Raw genomic sequence first — 7,352 nt, 5'->3', positions numbered from 1 at the left:
TGTGTGCAGGGGGTTCTGTTTGGGTTCAGATCAAGGGTTTTTGTGAGAGAAAAAAAGTGGCATACGGGCCTCCTTGGTCCATCAGTCATTTTGTTTTCTCAGTTGCTGATTGAGGGAGGTCATGGGTGAGGCCAGCTAGAACCAAAATACATCTGCTTGTCTAGTGAGAAGAAAACCAGGGTTCTAGCTCCCAGATCTGGGATGCTCTTGGCTCTGCTGTCTTTGCTCCCTGGCCATGTCCTCAGACTAGCAGCAAGTTAGTGGCCCCAAAGCCAAATGCCCCTTGTACAGAAAGGAGATTGCCCTTGTTTCACTGCCATCTTCTATTTATTTATTTAGAGATGGAGTTTCGCTCCTCTTGCCCAGGTTTCACTGCCATCTTGTTATTTATTTATTTTGAGATGGTACAGTGGTGTGATCTTGGCTCACCACAACCTCTGCCTCCTGGGTTCAAGCGATTCTTCTGCCTCAGCCTCCTGAGTAGGTGGGATTACAGGCGCACCCCACCACTCCCGGCTAATTTTGTATTTGGTTTTTGTTGTTGTTGTCAGTAGAGACGAGGGTTCTCCATGTTGGTCAGGCTGGTCTCGAACTCCTGACCTCAGGTGATCCACCCGCCTTGCCCTCCCAAAGTGCTGGGATTACAGGCGTAAGCCATTGCACCCAGCCACTGCCATCTTCTTTAGGAAGAGAGAAGTGACCATGCCTGAACCAGTCATTGGCAAGAGGAATGGTGTTACGGACTGAATGTTCATGTTCTTCCAGAATTCATATGCTGAAGCCTCTGTCCACACGTGCACACCAGATGAGGGCCATGTGAGCACATGAGGTGGCTGTCAACAGGAACTGCATCTGCTGGCACCTTGATCTTGAACTTCCCAGCCTCCAGAACTGTGAGAAAGAAATCTCTATGGTGTAAGCCACTGGTCTGTGGCATTGTTATAGCAGCTCAAGAAGACTAAGGCAGATGGGCTCCCAGGACTGGCCCAGACCAGCCAGGGCTCCTTGTAGAAAAGGCTGATGCCAGGGTTGGCACATGGAGGGTACAAGGAGGACTCGCCTGGATTATCTTTTGGTGTAAGGAACCTATCAGAATAATGGCTTGCCGGGCACGGTGGCTCACGCCTGTAATCCCAGCACTTTGGGAGGCCGAGGCAGGCGGATCACGAGGTCAGGAGATTGAGACCATCCTGGCTAACACGGTGAAACCCCGTCTCTACTAAAAAAATACAAAATTAGCCGGGCGTGGTGGCGGGCGCCTGTAGTCCCAGATACTCGGGAGGCTGAGGCAGGAAAATGGCGTGAACCCGGGAGGCGGAGCTTGCAGTGAGCTGAGATAGCGCCACTGCACTCCGGCCTGGGCAAAAGAGCGAGATTCTGTCTCAAAAAAAAAAAAAAAAAAAAAAAAAGAATAATGGCTTGTTCCACTGGCCAAAGATGGGACAATTTGAACATCAAAAGAGATAAGTACTGACTCCACTCCTGACTTCTGCTTCTGGAAAAATGAAGTAGGTGTTTTCCCTATTCCTCCCACTAAGTACGGTTAACAACCCTGGATGTTACGTATAAAACAAACAAAAAGACTGAGCAGTGGAGAGAAGGCAGCTTAGCCTGGCTGGGATCCTCAGGACCTGAGGCTCCATACAGCAGAGAAAGTCCTGGAACCTGGACCCCATGGGCCAGTCAGGTTGACACAAAACTGATCATCACAGATCTGTAGAACTATACTAAAGTGCTAACATTCATGATTAGAGTCTCAGAAGGTAAGGAGGAAGAGAGTGGAATGGAAAAAGTATTCAAAAAAATAATCACTAAAGGCCAGGTGCAGTGGCTCATGCCTGTAACCCCAGCACTTTGAGAGGTGGGACGATTGCTTTAGACCTTGCAACTGGCCTGAACAACACAGGGAGACTCAGTCTCTACAAGAAAATAAAAAAATTAGCCAATCGTGGTGGTGCGTGCTTATAGTCCCAGCTACTCAGAAAGCTGAGGCGGGAGGATCAATCGCTTGAGCCCAGGGGTTTGAGGCTGCAGTGAGCTGTGATCATAACTTTGTACCTTTTGACCAGTGTCTCCCCTTTCCCCCACAACCCACGCCCCCCTCCTCCAGCCTCTGCTAACCACCATTCTACTGTCGACTTCTATGAACTTTTTTTTTTTTTTGAGACAGGGTCTCACTTCAGCCTGGGTAACAGAGCTGAGACCCTATCTCAAAAAAAAAAAAAAAAAGTATATATACACATTGGAATATTATTCAGCCCTTAAAAAGCAGAAGGTTCTGTCATTTGTGACATGGATGAACCTAGATGACATGATGCTAAGTGAAATAAGCCAGGCACGGAGAGACAAATACCACGTCACCTCACTTATGCCTGGAGTTGAAAAAAAGGCCTGGGGCAGTGGCTCATGCCTGTAATCCCAGCACTTTGGGAAGCCAAGGTGGGAGGATCGCTTAAGCCCAGGAGTTCGAGAACAGGCTGGGCAACATGGGAAACCTGTCTCTACAAAAAGCAAAAAAATTAGCCGGGTGCGGTGGCACATGCCTGTAGTGCCAGGATTGCTTGAGCCAGGGAGGTCAAGGCTGCAGTGAACCATGATAGTGCCCCTGCACTCCAGCCTGGGTGACAGAGTGAGACCCTGTCTCAAAAAAAAAAAAAAAAAAAGTTCATAGAAGTCGACAGTAGAATGGTGGTTAGCAGAGGCTGGAGGAGAGAGGGGGTGGGTTGTGGGGGAAAGGGGAGACACTGGTCAAAAGGTACAAAGTTCCAGTTAGGAGGAGTAAATTCTGGTGATTTATTGCACAGCGTAGTGACCAGTTAATAATGATGTATACTTCACAGTAGCTAAAAGAGGGCTTTAAATGTTCTCATCACAAAGAAATAAATATTTGAGGTAATGGATATCCTAATTAGCCTGATTTGATCTTTTTTTGTGTTTTTTGTTTTTTCTTGAGACGGAGTCTCACTCTGTTGCCTAGGCTGGAGTGCAGTGGCGTGATCTCGGCTCACTGCAACCTCCGCCTCCCGAGTTCAAGTGATTCTCCTGTCTCAGCCTCTGTAGTAGCTGGGACTCCAGGCATGCACCACCACCCCTGGCTAATTTTTTGTAGAGACAGGGTTTTACTATGTTGGCCAGGCTGGTTTTAAACTTCTGACCTCAGGTGATCCGCCTGCCTCGGCCGCCCACAGTGCTGGGATTACAGGCATGAGCCAGCGTGCCCAGCCGATTTGATCATTCCACAATGTATACATGTAACAAAACATCACACTGTACCCCATAAATGTATACAGTTATTATTTGTCAATTAAAAATAAAGCTATAGATAAGTCAGACTAGTATTTCTAAAATATGTTCAACTAGCCACATTTGGGCAAGAAGAAACAAAAATGAAAACTGGGAATAAACAAAGTGATAAAAAAATCACAAGGAGACTAGCCTTGGCAACATGGAACCCCATCTCTACAAAAAAATACAAAAATGAGTCAGGTGTGGTGGTATGCACCATTGTCCCAGCTACTCAGGAGGCTGAGGTTGGAGGATCACCTGAGCCCAGGAGTTCGAGGTTGCAGTGACCCATGATCATACCACTGCACTCCAGCCTTGAGTGACAGAGTGAGACCCTGTCTCAAAAAAAATCAAAAAGAGCTTATCCTGTCTTTTTAGTCAGGATAGCCAAATAGCCCTGGTCAATGAGGTAAAGCTATATTTGACAGATGGATTCTATCAGATATATTAAGAATGACAATTAGAAAATCACTCTGAGGTTGGACACGGTGGCTCACGCCTATAATCCCAATACTCTGGGAGGCCAAGGTGGGTGGATTGCTTGAGGTTAGGAGTTTGAGACTAGTCTTGGCAACGTGGCAAAACCCTGTCTCTACTAAAAATACAAAAAATTAGGCGTGGTGGCCCCCACCTGTAATCCCAGCTACTGGGAGGTCGAGGCTGCAGTGAGCCGAGATTGCACCATCGTACTCTAGAGTGAGACCTGTCTCAAAAACAACAACAACAAAAAACTAAAACTTTTTTATTTTCTTTCGAGACAGGATCTCAAAGCGAATTTTTGTATTTTTAGTAAAGACGGGGTTTCACCATGTTGGCCAGGCTGGTCTTGAACTCCTGGCCTCAAGTGATTCACCCCCCGCCGCCCCCGCCCCCCCCCCCGCCCTCGGCCTCCCATAGTGTTGGGATTACAGGTGTCAGCCACTGCCAGCCACTGCGCCTGGCCAAAAACCCAAAACTTTATATTCATTGAATAGCAACTACGCATTTCCTCCTTCCCTGCAGCTCCTGGCAACCACCATTCTACTTGCTGCTTCTATGTGTTTAACTATTTAGATACCTGATATAAGTGGAACCATGAAGTATTTGTCTTTCTGGGGTTTTTTTGCTTGCTTGTTTTATGAGACAGAGTCTCGCTCTATCGCCAGGCTGGAGTGCAGTGGCACGATCTCGGCTCACTGCAACCTCCACCTCCTGGGTTCAAGCAATTCTCCTGCCTCAGCCTCCCAAGTAGCTGGGACTACAGACACCCACCACCACACCTGTGGTGTGTTTGTATTTTTATTAGAGGCGGGGTTTCACCATGTTGGCCAGGATTATCTGGATCTCCTGACCTCGTGATCCACCTGCCTCGGCCTCCCAAAGTGTTGGGATTACAAGCATGAGCCACTGTGTCCAGCCTAAGTATTTGTCCTTCTGTGACCAACCTTACTTAGTGCAGTGTCTTCGAGGTTACCTGTGTTATTGCATGTGGCAGTATTTTCTTTTTTTAAAGGCTGAATAATATTCCATTGTCATTTTTTTAGGGGGGCAGGGATGGGGATAAGGTCTCACTCTGTCATCCAGGCTAGAGTGCAGTGGCATGATCACAGTTCACTGTAGCCTCTGACTCTCAGGCTCAAGCAGTCCTCCAGCCACAGCCTCTGGAGTAGCTGAGACTACACATGCATACCGCTTTGCTAATTCTTTTTTTATAGAGAGATGGAATCTGCCTATGTTGACCAGGCTGGTCTTGAACTCGTGGGCTCAAGCAATCCTCCTGTCTTGGCCTCCCAAAGTGCTGAGATTACATGCATGAGCCACCATGCCCAGCCTATTATATATCACATTTTTAAAAATCCATGTATCAGTTGTTTCCACATCTTGGGAATAATGCTTCAATGTGTGTTATCTCTTGATTGGGGTGGCAGTTACATGACTGTATTTGTCAAATATTGCAGTCTGAAAGGGGTAAATTTTACTATATGTAAATTATACCTTTATTTAAACAAGAGAACAACAAAGAAATTACTCCATAGATTATTTGGTGGTCACAAGATATGAAGCATATGTTTTCTAATGCAGAGGTCTGGCTGCCACAGCCCCCGTCTTGATCAATTTCAGCTCCCACTAAAGTGGGACAATGAGATATTGGGTGCCTCCTGATATGATGCAATTGAAAGTACAGAGCAGTGGCCAGGCGCAGTGGCTCATCCCTGTAATCCCAGCACTTTGGGAGGCCGAGGCAGGTAGATCACCTGAGGTCAGGAGTTTGAGACCAGCCTGGCCAACATGGCGAAACCCCTTCTCTACTAAAAATACAAAAATTGGCCGGGCGCGGTGGCTCACGCTTGTAATCCCAGCACTTTGGGAGCCCGAGGTGGGCGGATCACGAGGTCAGGAGATCGAGACCACAGTGAAACCCCGTCTCTACTAAAAATACAAAAAATTAGCTGGGCGTGGTGGCGGGCGCCTGTAGTCCCAGCTACTCCAGAGGCTGAGGCTGGAGAATGGCATGAACCCGGGAGGCGGAGCCTGCAGTGAGCAGAGATTGGGACACTGCACTCCAGCCTGGGTGACAGAGCGAGATTCCGTGTCAAAAAAAATATACAAAAATTAGCTGGGAGTGGTGGCACATGCCTGTAGTCTCAGCTACTCAGGAGGCTGAGGCAAGAGAATCACGAACCCAAGAGGCAGAGGTTGCAGTGAGCCAAGATCATGCCACTGCACTCCAGTCTGGGTGACAAGAGCAAGACTCCATCTCAAACAAAACAAAACAAAAAACAATGAAGAACGGAGCAGCACCTAGGAAGTATCCCTGAATATTTATATAATCAAGCCTTTAGATCTAATTCCCAGCCTGCAGGATGAACCACAGATAGAGGAACAATCTCTGTGACAATATCAGTGACACCCTGAGGATACATTCAGACAAATTGAGAATGTGATGCAGCATCTATCTCAAAGGACAACTGTCTGAGACTCTTCAGAAAGGTATCATGAAGACAAAAAAAAGAAGGAGATGAAGTGGGTGGGAGAGGCAAGGTGGTTTCATCTAGATTTAAAATTATTAAAAGGGGGACAGAGTGAGACCCTGTCTATATGTATGTATGTATATATATATATATAAAATATATATAAATATATATATAAATATATATATAAATATATATATAAATATATATAAATATATATATAAATATATATAAATATATATATAAATATATATATAAATATATATAAATATATATATAAATATATATATAAATATATATAAATATATATATAAATATATATATAAATATATATAAATATATATATAAATATATATATATATATAAATATATATATATATAAATATATATATATAAATATATATATAAATATATATATATATTTGGGACAATTGGGGAAATCTGGATGTGAACTAGCTATTAGATGATATTAAGAAGTTACTGTTGGCTGGGCATGGTGGCTCACTTCTGTAATCCCAGCACTTTGGGAGGCCGAGGCAGGCAGATTACTTGAGGTCAGGAGTTCAAGACCAGCCTGGCCAACAAGGCGAAACCCCGTCTCTACTAAAAATGTGAAAATTAGCCAGGCATGTGGCACACGCCTGTAATCCCAGTTACTCGGGAGGCTGAGGCAGGAGAATCATTTGAACGCGGGAAGTGGAGGCTGCAGTGAGCCAAGATTTCACCACCGCATTCCAGCCTGGGTGACACAGTGAGACCCTGTCTCAAAAAAAGAAGATACTGTTAACTAATATCTAATAACTTAGATATTATTAGATATTGTCAACTAATATCAGGTTGTTAATTCTATTCATTTATTTTGGCAGAAATATTTTAAAGTAAATTAGACAAATCATGACATTTCATACCCAATACTTTAACATGCATCTCTAAAAACCAGTTTCTTACAAGGCCACATAATTTTATTACGCCTAATAAGGAGACGTAGCAGGGTAGTGTGAAGGAGGGGAAATCGTGGCGATGGGTTAGGTATACACTTAGAACGAAATGCAGACCCCACACGGAGGCCCTCCCGAGGCCCAACCGGACCTGACCTGGGCCCTGTTTGCTTCTCTG

This window comes from Symphalangus syndactylus, chromosome 5 (assembly GCF_028878055.3).
Source record: "Symphalangus syndactylus isolate Jambi chromosome 5, NHGRI_mSymSyn1-v2.1_pri, whole genome shotgun sequence".
Taxonomy (NCBI): Eukaryota; Metazoa; Chordata; class Mammalia; order Primates; family Hylobatidae; genus Symphalangus; species Symphalangus syndactylus.
The sequence above is the reverse complement of the archived record's forward strand: the minus strand, read 5'-3'. Positions refer to the sequence as shown.